We start from the raw sequence: 15,310 nt of genomic DNA on the forward strand, positions 1-15,310 counted from the left end.
ACTCGGTAGTAGAAGCGAGACGGCCAGGTTCATCAAAGACCCTCCGGAAGGTGTCCAAAAAGATGGCTAAACTAGACACCACCGGATCGTCTCGCTCCCAAAGAGGATTTACCCAAGATAGGGCCTCTCCTTCTAAGTGGGACACGATAAAAGCCACTTTGGCCCGATCGGTGGGGTACTGCTGAGGCAGCAACTCAAAATGTAGGCGACATTGATTGACGAAACCTCGACAGAGCTTGGGATCTCCGCCATAGCGAGGAGGTTTGGCCAAACGTGGAGAAGAAACTGGCAAAGGATCAGGGGTGCGCGAGGAGGTTTGCAAAGCGAGCAAACGATCATCAACTGAGGCCATGTAAGACAAAATATGAGCTTGGGTGTCCCGTTGTTGGACCAGCTCTTGCTGGAGACCCGCCAACTGGGAAGCGTTACTAGGATCCGCGGCCTGTAAAGAAGACAAACGGGAGTCCATTGTCTTCATAAAAGACATAATGCGGGTCTGATTCTCACGAAGAAAGACCAACTCCTTCTGAGCCGCGGCCCCGGCGGGATCCATGGCCTGATTGTACTGTCACGCGGATGCAGAAAACAAGAGTGGACCCACTGGTCCGTAATACCGAACCTCCCTCGAGCGAGCAAACCAGATTGGACAACCCCTATACAGGGATAGTTAGGGAGCAGGCTCGAAGGTAACCAGTACTACGGATGCCAGGACCAGGGATCGGCTCAAGAAGAGTAAATAAACAGAAGAGAGGACTAAAAGGAGAAGGTGGAGGGAGAAACCAAGGAGACGGAAGCGACTGGGGGACTACTAGGGAGAAGGGGAACGGAGCACTGAGCAGGAAGGCAGGGAACGGAGCACTGAGCAGGAAGGCAGGGAACGGAACTAGACGGGCTAGAAATGGACCTGAGTGCAGAGCCAAGACACAGAGAACCTCTGGTGAGATTAACTAAACAATCAGGCGCCTTCACAAAGGAAGGGCGGCCTGAAATAGTAAGTGACTGCCTCCCATTGGCCAGGTAACCCTGCCGGGTCAGGTCGCAGCCAGGGATAAAGGAAGGGAGTGTGCGCGCGCCCGGTCCCTAAGGAGAAGATGGGAGGAGACTGGGCGCGTGACAGGCAGCAGTGGGGAGGCGCGCCGACGCGCACGCCGAGACACACGCCGGGACCCGGACCAGGAAGGAGCCGGGAGTGACGAGGGAGCGCCGGCTGAAGAGAGGGACGTAGCGGTGACTGAGGCGCCGACAGGGGTGAGTATAGATGTAACAGAGGGTTACAAGGTGTCCTGATGGGGTCCTCTACATCACAATCATATCTAGCCCCCCATAGTGTAATATACAGTCTATTAAGAAGAGGCTTTCCTGATGCACTAAGGCGAGTCTTAGCTTCTTCTGGCTCATATCCCCAGGAATTTCCCGTATTCCAAGCTGTATCAGACCATGAAGCACAGTTCTCATTCCCTGGCCTGGTTACACAGATATATACCGCAGCCCCTTCAACAGTTGTTAAAAATTTATAATTTGGGTTACTGCTCTTTTTCCCAAATTTAAGATTCCATTGATATTTCACTATCCTACAAAAGTCAAATCTGAAAGTAACAACTTTCTCAGAGGCATCAAACCAAATTGTCGGTATCCCTTCGGCGTCTCTAGTTAGCACAGGTATCCGTCCTTCTTCAGATGAAGCTGTCAACATCAACAGGAGCAGGATTGTCATTGTTCCACTCCCGGACCATACACTGGCTTGCATGATTCTAAGCAGGGTTTTCCCTCAAACGGTGTAGCTGTGGTGAGAGAACCGTGAGATTCCAGCTCCAGTGGTTTCCTTGCGTGTCTTTGGATCACTACACAACCTCCTGGAACAGAATCAAAAACTTATTCATGCATAAGCAACAGTCTCCTCGTGTGGCTCTGGACATAGCCACCAGGTTGTCTGAGAGGGGACATTCTCCCATGCGGCCTCAGTTACACAACATTTTGTATTACCTCCCTGCTGTCGCAGCTTTTTGGCATCTGGAAGGCTTCTGGTTACCCTGGGAAGAGATCAACACACACGGGCACATACATTCCTACCTGGGGGTAGTTGTATGAAGTCAATCTGCAGTCATTGGAACGAGTAGAGAGGCTTGGGCATGTGTATGTGGTGCATTGCCTATACTACCTGTGTTGTGCAATGGGGTACATGCCTGAGCAGAACCCAAAAGGGAGCATTATGAAGTTGTGAGTGACCCTCTCATCTACCATGGCACATATATCCTTGGACCGGTGCGTCGGTTTGTGAGCCTCTTGGGCCGTCACAGAGTTAAAAGACCTTGGCAGACACACCTGCTGTCCCACCTTCCACAAACCTGCATGGTGACGGGTATCACTCTGCAACCAGACCTTCGACTCCTCCCCGGTGGATGCCCAAGTCAGAGCCTGCAAGATACTTATAGTTAACAGGTTATACTCCGTGCTTACCATAGTCAGTGGGGTGGCCGCAGAGGTCTCGTGTCGCCTGTGCATTCCTGCAGCTTCCTTGGCTGCTTTGTTCTTCTTGTTCGTTCCTCGTGCCTTGTTGGTAGAGAGCCTCCAGTGTGTCCTTAACTCAACTATGGCAACCTCTTTCAGGAGCAGTAGTGCGTCCATCACCTGCTTAATGAGGTACCAGTGTTTGACAGGAGTCATTGTGTCTGTAAGAAAACCTCTTGCCCTCCATGTGGGGCCAAACTCATGGGTCACTCTCAAAAGATATCCTGACGTTACATAAACGTTGTATCTTTTCCCTTTTGCCCCTCTAAGCGCCTCAATGAGTGCCAACAACTCCACCTCTCTTGTGGACATGCGAGGAGGGAGTGGTTGTGATTTTATTACCCCATGCTGTGTGACCACCGTATACCCAGCGTAGAGCCGTCCATCCTTTCCAATGCTCCTTCCACCATCTACAAAAAGCTCAACATCTGGATTACTGAGAGGTACACGCGAGACATGTGAGAAATCTGCATTTGCTTCTTGAGCCATAAGGGCTATACCATTTTACAAAAACAACAGAAAACAGCAAAAACACAGTCATTTACTAGTACTCCTCCCCCCTTTTGAATCCACTACCTCAGTGCTGGAGAGTAGCTGGATTCAAATAACAGAAAAGAGAAAATAAAAAGTTTGCTGGCGGGGAGCCAAAAATTTGAAACTTCAACAACCCATCAACTAAGCAAAGAGAGAAAAATCTGGTAATAGGGTAGGATATACTTGGGGTGTAGAACCTATGTGCAAATTTTGGACAGTTGGCAGAGTGCCAAGTTTTCGTACCTTGCTGGGCGGTCTTATCTTAAACACTTTATATTGCTCTCGGATTTCTTGCTTTCAAAAACACTTGCGATTATCGTTCAACAGTTTCTTTTACCAGTCTATATTTTACATTTCTTTAACAACCATACAGTTGTCCCTTCTTATCAACATGCTTTTACATTCTTAATCAACATGACTTTAGGGTACCGTCACGCATTGAAATTTTCATCGCTGCGACGGCACGATTCGTGACGTCGCAGCGTCGTATAATCATCGCTCCAGCGTCGTAGACTGCTGTCACACGTTGCAATCACGGCGCTGGAGCGATGCCGAAGTCCCTGGGTAACCAGGGTAAACATCGGGTAACTAAGCGCAGGGCCGCGCTTAGTAACCCGATGTTTACCCTGGTTACCAGCGTAAACGTAAAAAAACAAACAGTACATACTCACCCGTCGGTGTCCTTCAGGTCCCTTGCCGTCTGCTTCCTGCTCTGAGTGCAGCCGTACAGTGAGAGCAGAGCGCAGCACCGCTGTGATCTGCTCTCACTTTCCGGCCGGCACTCAGAGCAGGAAGCAGACGGCAAGGGACCTGAAGGACACCGACGGGTGAGTATGTACGGTTTGTTTTTTTACGTTTACGCTTGTAACCAGGGTAAACATCGGGTTACTAAGCGCGGCCCTGCGCTTAGTTACCCGATGTTTACCCTGGTTACAAGCGAAGACATCGCTGGATCGCTGTCACACACAACGATCCAGCGATGTCAGCGGGTGATCAAGCGACGAAAGAAAGTTCCAAACGATCTGCTACGACGTACGATTCTCAGCAGGGTGTCTGATCGCAGTAGCGTGTCAGACACAGCGATATCGTAACGATATCGCTAGAACGTCACGAATCGTAACGTCGTAGCGATGGAAATTTCAATGTGTGACGGTACCCTTACCCTCTATTGATCTGTCTGTGCGACAGGAACAACCAGTTCGTCCACTTCAAACCCACAGAGATAAGCAAAGTGTCTAGCAACCTGGACATAATCCTCAGGTTGTGCTCTATTTAGGGGACACCTAAATGGTATGTCACTAGGATGCCAGAGATTGTTGTCCTCTATGTGACTCAGCAAGGTTCCTGGGGCCCACAAAATGGTCCCGTGCACGTTAAGTCGGAAACACTTAAACTCAGGGAAACTAAGTGACAGAGGTCCAAACCCAGTGTTCTCTTGACTATAACCGGGTTCCACTGCTTTTACTATCCACCATCCCTCTGATGAGATAGCCAGCATCAGCCCAAGTTTGCAATCTGGGCAAGACATTTACAAAATTTGTGCTGGGGGTCGGTTCTTTACAAGATTACAAGTAATCCTAATTCCTATACACCATACAAATACAAATAAGTCCCAGAAAAACAAAAGCAAAACCTTCAGGACAATACAGATTAATGTACTTAAAAGGATGTCCACAATCTTGGGTACTATTGTCCATACAACAAAAACATCAAAACCTATATCCAGACCTATGTGTTCAGAAATGAGCTCTGTTCCTAACACATATACACCCTCGGTCTGAAAAACTTGACCCTCTAAACTCTAACACACTCTGCAGATCATTCAGCACAAATATTCACTTACAGCCTCCCCAAATATTAGTTAGACAGGTAACAAATATTTGGTTTCAGCTCATCAGACACATGTGACTATGTGTTTTAACTACTAGCGTTCCTATGTTTTTGTCTCGGTACCAATTGACCAAAAGACCACACCTAATTTGGACTCCCTTATACACGCAGGATTTTTATTTGTAAATCCTTGTTGATACACTCATCATACGCAAGAACAAGCAAGGAGTCTCATATATCAATTACTCTCTGACATACACATTTATTCACTCAGCTGCTAAGTGGCTGTCACTGTCTTTCCTTATCTGTGTACTCTGACCTGCCTTTCCTTGCTGACTGATATCACCTCAGCATGTGCTAGTGCTTCTCTGTTATCTGCCTACACCTGTCCTCTGCTCTCTGTTATCAGCCGAAGACTCTGCGTTCTCTGGTTATGCTGACAACTAACTACTCTACTCGTGTAGTCTCTTAAGGTGCCCTTCTTTTTACGGCCTTCTAACTCGTAGCAACTTCATGACCAACACCTACGTCACAGTGTTTGGTGTGCTCGAAACGTAATCCCCCTTTCTCTTCCTCTTCGCAACCTATGGTGAACATACAGCCAATAGGTGTAGCGACCATGGGGATCATATAATGATTAGTGATTTGGCCCGTATGTGACTGCCACAGCGTCACTCACTAATCCTCCTTCGGCCTTCTAGTCTACCTTAGGGCACCTGTTTCTGACTTAATCTGACATACACAGAAACCCTGAATACTAACCAGAGAACATAACTAACCAACGCCAGGCAGAGTAACGTGATGAAACCTATCTCTCGGTCTACTAGCCCCATCTAGGGGTGGGGCAGCGTCTATGCACACATAAGACAGACAGACGGACGTGATAGTGGCCTCTGACCCAGAGTGCCCCTTGGGGTCGCTGTTGGGAACTGCAAAGACCGTGACCCGATTCAGGCCGGTTTTTACACCGTATCTCTATCACACCTGTCCCGAGAGGACGTCTCCTCAAGGGCAAATGCACACAGTCAGTTACTCTTCAGTCATGTACTAAACATGTAACAGGACAGACAACAGATATAGCAGCACATAAAATTAACCAATCCAATATGCCTTTTAAATATCACGTGGATATTCTACGGTTCTTTGCCAAAATAATTTGGACGGCCGTGTATGCAGATGCTTGGCTATAACATACCTCGGAGGCCGGCTTGCAGCTTATGAGACGGAGACACAGAGAGAGAGTTTGTAAGAAGCTAAAGGTTCTTACCGTGTTCCGCGGATTGTCTGTGTGTCCTGGTCTCAGATTCTGCGATTTGCCGGACTTCCAGATATTGATGATCTGCCGTTAGGCCGCCCACCCAGGGACGCCAAACATGTTGGGGTGGTCTGCAAGTCAGACCCTTCAGGTATATTGGATGGCTTCCAAATGAGTCGATTCTCTCGAGAGTGATGGACACAGACAGATGTGGTATCTGATCAGGCCATGTTTATTCAAAGAAGGACATACAGTTATATACACTTTTAAGTAGGCGTATACCTTATGTCCGAGCGCCAATCAGCTGTTTATTACATATGAAATCATTCTTAAGATATCAGGTCTAATTCCTGATAAGGTCATCTTGCTGGCCAGGTGAGTCTTACATAAGGGGTAACTCAAGTTTAGCCACGCAAGGGACTAAGGTTCTATGCCTAATCTTTATTAGGCATAACTCTCGTCAATAACATTAATCAGCAGTCAGCAGTTCTACTTAATGATCACTTTGTCAGCAGGTATGATTTAGCAGAAGTCTCAGACATGTCAAGACATATTCCTAAGAGTCATATATATGAATTATGAGATTCAAGTAAGGTGGTCCCTGATTTCCCTATCAATGGCGATGCTCCTTTGGTATCAATTGCTTCTTCCACTCCTTCTGAGGTCCCTGAGTTTTTGTCGGACTACCAGGATGTATTTGATGAGCCCAGATCCGGTGCCCTGCCTCCTCACAGGGATTGTGATTGTGCTATAAATTTGATTCCTGGTAGTAAGTTCCCTAAGGGACGACTTTTTAATTTGTCTGTACCAGAACATGCCGCAATGCGGAGCTATATAAAGGAGTCTTTGGAGAAGGGACATATTCGCCCGTCCTCCTCCCCTCTTGGTGCAGGATTCTTTTTTGTGGCCAAGAAGGATGGTTCTCTGAGACCGTGTATAGATTATCGTCTTCTAAATAAAATCACGGTCAAATTTCAGTATCCTTTGCCATTGTTGTCTGATCTGTTTGCTCGGATTAAGGGGTCCAGTTGGTTCACCAAGATAGATCTTCGTGGTGCGTATAACCTTGTGCGCATTAAGCAGGGGGATGAATGGAAAACAGCATTTAATACGCCCGAAGGCCATTTTGAGTACTTGGTGATGCCTTTTGGACTCTCTAATGCTCCTTCTGTGTTCCAGTCCTTCATGCATCACATCTTCCGAGAATATATGGATAAATTTATGATTGTGTATCTGGATGACATTTTGGTCTTTTCTGAGGACTGGGAGTCCTGTTGTGAATTCTGTTTGTGGGCTCCCCCGGTGGTGTTTTATGGTAGTGTCACTTATTTGCCTTCTTCTATCCTTGATCACCTGTTGACACCCATTAGGGGAGTTTCCTATTTAAGGCTGCTTGGCTGCTGGTCTGATGCCGGCCAACAATGTATCAGTAGCATTCTGTTGCATTCTCCTGCCTCAAGATCCTGTTCAGCTAAGTTGAATTTTGTTTCTAGTTTATGCTATTTTTGTCCAGCTATTTGCAATGTGACTCTCTGTAGCTGGAAGCTCTTGAGGACTGAAATTGCCACTCCAGTGGCATGAGTTGTCACTGGAGTTTTAAAGTAATTTCAGGATGGTGTTTTTGAGTAGTGTTTTGAAGTTGACCGTGAAGTGACTCTTTCCTGTACTTCTGCTATCTAGTAAGCGGACCTCACTGTGCTAAATCTGCTGTTCATCCTACGTATGTCTTTTCCTCTTGACTCACCGTCAATATCTGTGGGGGGCTGCTATCTCCTTTTGGGGTTCATCTCTGGAGGTAAGGCAGGCCTGTATATTCCTCTGATAGGGGTAGTGAGATCTCCAGCTGGCGCGTGGTGTCTAGGGCATCGTAGGAAACACTCCCCGGCTACTTCCAGTGTCGTGTCAGGTTCAGGTCACGGTCACTTTAGTTCCCATCACCCGAGAGCTAGTCCGTTGTTATTTTGATTTCCCTGCCATTGGGAAAATCATAACAGAGTCCCATGTGAAGCAGGTCAGGATGGTATTTCAGGTCCTGCGTGCTAATGCCTTATTTATGAAGGGCTCAAAATGTCTCTTCGGAGTACAGAAGGTTTCCTTTTTGGGTTTTATTTTTTCTCCTTCTACTATTGAGATGGACCCAGTCAAGGTCCAGGCTATTCATGACTGGACTCAGCCTACATTGTCATGAATCCCAATGGCTAGGGATAGCACAGGACAAGCAAAGTACAAATATATTACGGACGAGCTCTAGGGTGATGGAACCTGGGCTGACCGCTGCCCTACGCCTGACAAACGCAACTAGAGATAGCCAGGGAGCGTGCCTACGTTGGTTCTAGACGCCACGCACCAGCCTAAGAGCCAACTAGCACTGCAGAGAAAATAAAGACCTCACTTGCCTCCAGCGGAATGAACCCCAAAAGATATAGTTGCCCCCCACATGTATTGACGGTGAAATGAGAGGAAGGCACACACATAGAGATGATATATATAGTTTTAGCAAATTGAGGCCCGCTGTAAACTAGAAAGCAGAATGATACAAAAGGGGACTGAGCGGTCAGCAAAAAACCCTAATCAAAAAAACCATCCTGAGATTACAAGAACCCATGTGCCAACTCATGGCACATGGGGAGAACCTCAGTCCACTAGAGCTACCAGCTAGCATAGAGACATAATAAGCAAGCTGGACAAAAAACCAAACAACTGAAAATCAGCACTTAGCTTATCCTGAAAGATCTGGGAGCAGGTAGGCAGGAACCAAACAGAGCACATCTGAATACATTGATAGCCGGCAAGGGAAATGACAGAAAGGCCAGGTAAAATAGGAAACACCCAGCCACTGATGGACAGGTGGAAACCAAAGGCCGCAACCCACCAAAGTCACCCAGTACCAGCAGTAACCACCAGAGGGAGCCCACAAACAGAATCCACAACAGTACCCCCCCTTGAGGAGGGGTCACCGAACCCTCACGAGAACCCCCAGGGCGATCAGGGTGAGCTCTATGGAAGGCGCGGACCAAATCAGTCGCATGAACATCGGAGGCGACCACCCAGGAATTATCCTCCTGACCATAACCCTTCCACTTAACCAAATACTGGAGTTTGCGTCTGGAAACACGAGAATCCAAGATCTTCTCAACAACATACTCCAATTCTCCCTCCACCAGCACCGGAGCAGGAGGCTCAACCGAAGGAACAACGGGCACCTCACACCTCCGCAACAACGACCGATGGAACACATTCTGAATAGCAAACGATGCTGGGAGATCCAAACGAAAAGATACAGGGTTAAGAATCTCCGAGATCCTATAAGGACCGATGAACCGAGGCTTGAACTTAGGAGAAGAGACCTTCATAGGGACAAAACGAGAAGACAACCACACCAAATCCTCAACAAGAAGTCGGGGACCCACGCGGCGACGGCGATTAGCAAACTGCTGAGTCTTCTCCTGAGATAACTTCAAATTGTCCACCACCTGATTCCAAATCTGATGTAGCCTGTCCACCACCACGTCCACTCCAGGTCAATCCGAAGGCTCCACCTGACCAGAGGAAAAACGAGGATGAAACCCCGAATTACAAAAAAAGGAGAGACCATTGTGGCCGAAATAGCCCGATTATTAAGAGCAAATTCGGCCAGTGGCAAAAAAGCAACCCAGTCATCTTGATCAGCAGAAACAAAACACCTCAAATAAGTTTCCAAGGTCTGATTAGTTCGCTTCCTCTGGCCATTCGTCTGAGGATGGAATGCAGACGAGAAAGACAAATCAATGCCCATCTTGGCACAAAACGTCCGCCAAAATCTAGACACAAACTGGGATCCCCTGTCAGAAACGATATTCTCCGGAATCCCATGCAAACGAACCACGTTCTGAAAAAATAAAGGGACCAACTCAGAGGAGGAAGGCAACTTAGGCAAGGGCACCAAATGAACCATCTTAGAAAAGCGGTCACACACAACCCAGATAACGGACATTTTCTGTGAAACCGGGAGATCAGAAATAAAATCCATGGAAATGTGCGTCCAAGGCCTCTTCGGGATGGGCAAGGATAACAACAACCCACTGGCCCGAGAACAGCAAGGCTTAGCTCGAGCACACACTTCACAAGACTGCACAAAGGTACGCACATCCCTAGACAAGGAAGGCCACCAAAAAGACCTGGCCACCAAGTCTCTAGTACCAAATATTCCAGGATGACCAGCCAACACAGAAGAATGGACCTCGGAGATGACTCTTGTTATGACCCCAGTGGACAGGGTCTCAGAGGAACGTGTAAGTCTGCAAGATACAAAAATCCAGCTCATAGGGCTGTGGTAACTGGATTGACCAAATAGCTACTCCTAACGCCAACACTAGAAGTAGCCGGGGATCATGCCTACGGTGATCGCTAGATGACTCGCGCCAGCCGGAGAATCTAACTACCCCTAGGAGAAGAAAACAAAGACCTCTCTTGCCTCCAGAGAAAGGGACCCCAAAGCAAGATACAAGCCCCCCACAAATAATAACGGTGAGGTAAGAGGAAATGACAAACACAGAAATGAACCAGGTTCAGCAAAGAGAGGCCAGCTTACTAATAGCAGAATATAGCAAGATAACTTATCTGGTCAACAAAAACCCTATAAAAATCCACGCTGGAGATTCAAGAACCCCCGAACCGTCTAACGGTCCGGGGGGAGAACACCAGCCCCCTAGAGCTTCCAGCAAAGGTCAGGATACAGATAGGAACAAGCTGGACAAAAATACCAAACAAAACAAAAGCAAAAAGCAAAGAAGCAGACTTAGCTTGAAAAACAGGAACCAGGATCAGAGGACAAGAGCACAGCAGATTAGCTCTGATTTCAACGATGCCAGGCATTGAACTGAAGGTCCAGGGAGCTTATATAGCAACGCCCCTGAACTAACGGCCCAGGTGAGGATATAGGAAAAGACAGACGCTCCAGAGTCAAATCACTAATGACCACTAGAGGGAGCAAAAAGCAAAATCACAACAGACTCTACTGGTCCAATCATCCGGAACAAACAGTCTTTCTGGTGGACAACGATCCGGTTTATCCACCTGAAACTCCTGCAATGCACGTCGCAAGTCTGGGGATACGGCGGACAATATTACCCCATCCCTAAGGATACCAGTAGGCCCAGAGTCTCCAGGAGAGTCAGGCACAAAACTCCTGGAAAGAGCATCTGCCTTCACATTCTTTGAACCTGGCAGGTATGAAACCACGAAATTGAAACGAGAAAAAAACAACGACCAACGAGCCTGTCTAGGATTCAAACGCCTGGCAGACTCAAGGTAAATGAGATTCTTGTGATCAGTCAAGACCACCACATGATGTTTAGCACCCTCAAGCCAATGACGCCACTCCTCAAATGCCCACTTCATGGCCAAAAGCTCCCGATTACCCACATCATAATTGCGCTCGGCGGGCGAGAATTTTCTAGAGAAGAATGCACATGGCTTCATCACCGAGCCATTAGAACTTCTCTGTGACAAAACCGCCCCCGCTCCAATCTCGGAAGCATCAACCTCAACCTGAAAAGGAAGTGAAACATCTGGTTGACACAACACAGGAGCAGAAGAAAACCGGCGCTTAAGTTCCTGAAAGGCCTCCACGGCCGCAGGAGACCAATCAGCAACATCAGCACCCTTTTTAGTCAAATCAGTCAAAGGTTTAACAATACTGGAAAAATTAGCAATGAACCGACGATAAAAATTAGCAAACCCCAAGAACTTCTGAAGGCTCTTAACAGATGTAGGTTGTGTCCAGTCACAAATCGCCTGAACCTTGACGGGATCCATCTCAATAGTAGAAGGAGAAAAAATGTACCCCAAAAAAGAAATCTTCTGGACTCCGAAGAGACACTTTGAGCCCTTCACAAACAGAGAATTGGCCCGCAGAACCTGAAACACCTTCCTGACCTGTAGAACATGAGACTCCCAGTCATCAGAAAACACCAAAATATCATCCAAATACACAATCATAAACTTATCCAGATATTCACGGAAAATATTGTGCATAAAGGACTGAAAGACTGACGGAGCATTGGAGAGTCCAAAAGGCATTACCAAATACTCAAAATGGCCCTCAGGCGTATTAAATGCGGTTTTCCACTCATCACCCTGTTTTATCCGCACCAGATTATACGCACCGCGAAGATCTATCTTAGTGAACCACCTAGCCCCCTTAATGCGAGCAAACAAATCAGTCAATAATGGCAATGGATACTGATACTTGACTGTAATCTTATTCAGAAGGCGATAATCTATACAAGGCCTCAGGGAACCATCTTTTTTTTGCCACAAAAAAAAACCTGCTCCCAGAGGGGACGAAGATGGACGCATATGTCCCTTTTCCAAGGACTCCTTAATATAATTCCGCATAGCAGTATGCTCTGGCAGTGACAGATTAAATAAACGACCCTTAGGGAACTTACTGCCAGGAATCAATTCTATATGGGGAAAACACCGTGTGCACTGCTATATTAGGTGCTGAGACTAGGTACCCAAACCCTTAATAGATAGAAAGAAGAAGTCTCGCACTCAACTTAAGTATTTTTTGCTGATTTTATTTGGTGCTAATGTAGCACTGGGGAAACGTTTCAGCCTCAAATAGGCTTTCGTCAGTCACTACAATCATATGAACAAAAACAAAACATATTACAATATAATAAAGTGTATCCACAACCAGGTACATTTTAAACAAAACAAGGTATATACAACATAATAAAAGAGCCTTGATCGGAGAAATCATGGAAAAACCTTCTGTCAGAGCATAACCGTATGCAGTATTCTCGCTCAAAAATCATGTTTTACTGTGAATGAGACATATCTATGGGAGAAAACATACCATATTGTGTCTTTTTTCTTTCTTTTCAGACACCTACAATCGTTCGTATACTGATCAGTGTTGTGCCTAAATAAGCGCAGTAAGAGAAAGTGAGATAGGGCAATGGTGCATAACATGATGGATCGTAGTGATGCGCAGAGTAATATACCAGGTGGAGCAGTGATACTTACAGCAAGTTATTGCTTGGTGAGAGCATATAGAATTAGCGGAAACAGAATCACTCTAATGATTATGCAGCTCTATAGAGGGGGAAAGAGGGAGGTGTGTGAGTCCCTGTACATAATATAATGTGTTGGATACGTAATATTCTGAAGCCAGATGGCCCTATATAGGTATTTGTACCTTCAATAAGCAAGCCCATACCTACAGCAAGTTTTCGCTTGGTCAGAGCATATGGAGTTAGCGGGAACAAAATCACTCTAATGATTATATAGCTGTAAATGGGGAAAGAGGGAGGTGAGTGAGTCCCTGTGCATAATATATTGTATCGGATATATCGAAGCCAGGTGATCATATATAGGTATTAGTACCTTTCATAAGCAGGCCCATGTGGAAGGAGACCTATGTCAGTTGTGACCGGCTGGAGGCTCTGAGGGCTGGAGAAGAATACAAAAAGGACTCAGTGCATCTATGAATGCTGAGAGCGGTGTGTCCGGAGCACAAGGCGTGCACATACCTGAAGGGGACGTCACTGCAATGTGGACCTGATCCAAGCAGACGCGGTATCCACCGCTTGTCTGGGGATCATGTTACAAGTGGCGCCGTTTTTATCCCCAGTGTGCGTCCGACCGGAAGTGACGTTCTAAGATGGCGGCCGGACCGGAAGTGCCCAGCTTTGTATGTTAGATGGATGTACGCGTCCCACGGTTGCTATGGAGATGCGTGCCAGTACAATTCGGGTGTAATCGTTGCAAGGACCGGTTTGTGTTGGTCTATATAATGAATAAAATTGTTTGGAGCTAGCTTTTGAGTGGTTAGTGTATAACTTAAATCATAGATGGAATGTATCGGTGGTAACGTAGCCAGGTAGGTAGATCCACAAATGGAATCTGTAGGTAAAATATGTGCTTTGGTTAAGGGTATGTTTAACCCTGCTGGGTGGATGATAAAGAACAAGGGGACTGAAAGGGGAAAAGGTGATGGAAAACTGTCCTGGTATCACATACTACAGCTGTAGAAGTGGGATATAGTGGGTGTGTCAAGGTGGTGTTGTAACCATACAATGCATGGGTGATACATATTAGATCAACCGAGTGCTATGAGTGGCACATACATACATCAGGGTGTCAAATATAAAAGTTGGATATCGACGAAGACATAGGTGAAAAGTGCCTTAGTGCATGGTGTACGATCCAGTGAAGACATGTGCTGTGGCGGTCATCATCAATATAATCGATTCTATAAAATGAGAAAAAGGTATATCAGTACATGTCAAAAAACAGATCATATATAATACAGTAATGCAATAGTCGTCCTAATCCATTGAATAACACCTTTTAAATAAATGCCGATATCTCATAGTCCCTGTTTAATCCTTTCGGAGATAATGTATCTAGGGAGTGAATCCAATAAGCTTCACGTTTTTTGAGCATCAGTATCCTATTGCCCCCCCTGCGTTGTATGGGAACGTGTTCAAGAACCTGAAACTGTAGTTGTGAAATATTATGTCCTGATGCATGAAAGTGATGGGGTAGTGGTAATAAGAGATTATTGCATCGTATGGTAGATTTGTGTTTGGATATGCGATCCCTAATGGGTTGCGTCGTTTCCCCTACATATAGGAGTCCGCAGGGGCATTTGATGACGTACACCACGTAGGTTGAACTACACGTGAAGTATCCCCGGATTTTGAACTCCTTACCGGAGTACGGGTGTCTAACTACATTCCCTTTCAAAACATTATTACATTGAACGCAGTTTAAACATGGAAAGGTGCCTTCCCTTGGGGTGCCGAGGAAGCTCTGTCTCTTAGTGATTTTGGTACCAATGTCCGCTTTAACTAAATTGTCCCTCAAACTGGGAGCCCTTTTGAAACACGGGAGAAAGGGTTGTTGGAACTCTTTTACTTTGGGAAAGGCCTGAGATAGTATAGACCAGTTACTGCGTATTGCCCTGTGGAGTCTGTACATGTACGGATGAAATGAGTGTACGAAGGGAATGCGTAGGGATGTATCCATCCTAGGTCTGCTTGCTGTGGTTCTGGAAGTTTCTAGCAAAGATGGGGGATAGCCTCTGGCCCTAAATTTCTCAGTCATTTCCTGTGTACGTAGTTTTCTTGTGTTGCTATTAGAGACTATGCGTTCTACTCTTCGATATTGTGCCTTAGGTATGGATCTTTT

The 15,310-nt window shown here is 46.4% G+C and overlaps 1 protein-coding gene and 1 long non-coding RNA gene across 3 annotated transcripts in view; one reads left to right on the top strand and one right to left on the bottom strand.

The window, feature by feature from the left end:
• Positions 1–15,310, top strand: part of WDR38 (WD repeat domain 38) — a 104,008-nt gene that overhangs the window by 11,163 nt on the left and 77,535 nt on the right. The window lies entirely within an intron of this gene.
• Positions 13,002–13,668, bottom strand: LOC143809249 (uncharacterized). The gene is made up of 3 exons (XR_013222172.1): positions 13,339–13,668; positions 13,142–13,210; positions 13,002–13,037 (listed from the first exon to the last, which is right to left on the bottom strand). It is a non-coding gene; the product is annotated as an uncharacterized LOC143809249 (long non-coding RNA).

The sequence above is a fragment of the Ranitomeya variabilis genome, chromosome 2 (genome assembly GCF_051348905.1).
Source record: "Ranitomeya variabilis isolate aRanVar5 chromosome 2, aRanVar5.hap1, whole genome shotgun sequence".
NCBI classification, from domain to species: domain Eukaryota; kingdom Metazoa; phylum Chordata; class Amphibia; order Anura; family Dendrobatidae; genus Ranitomeya; species Ranitomeya variabilis.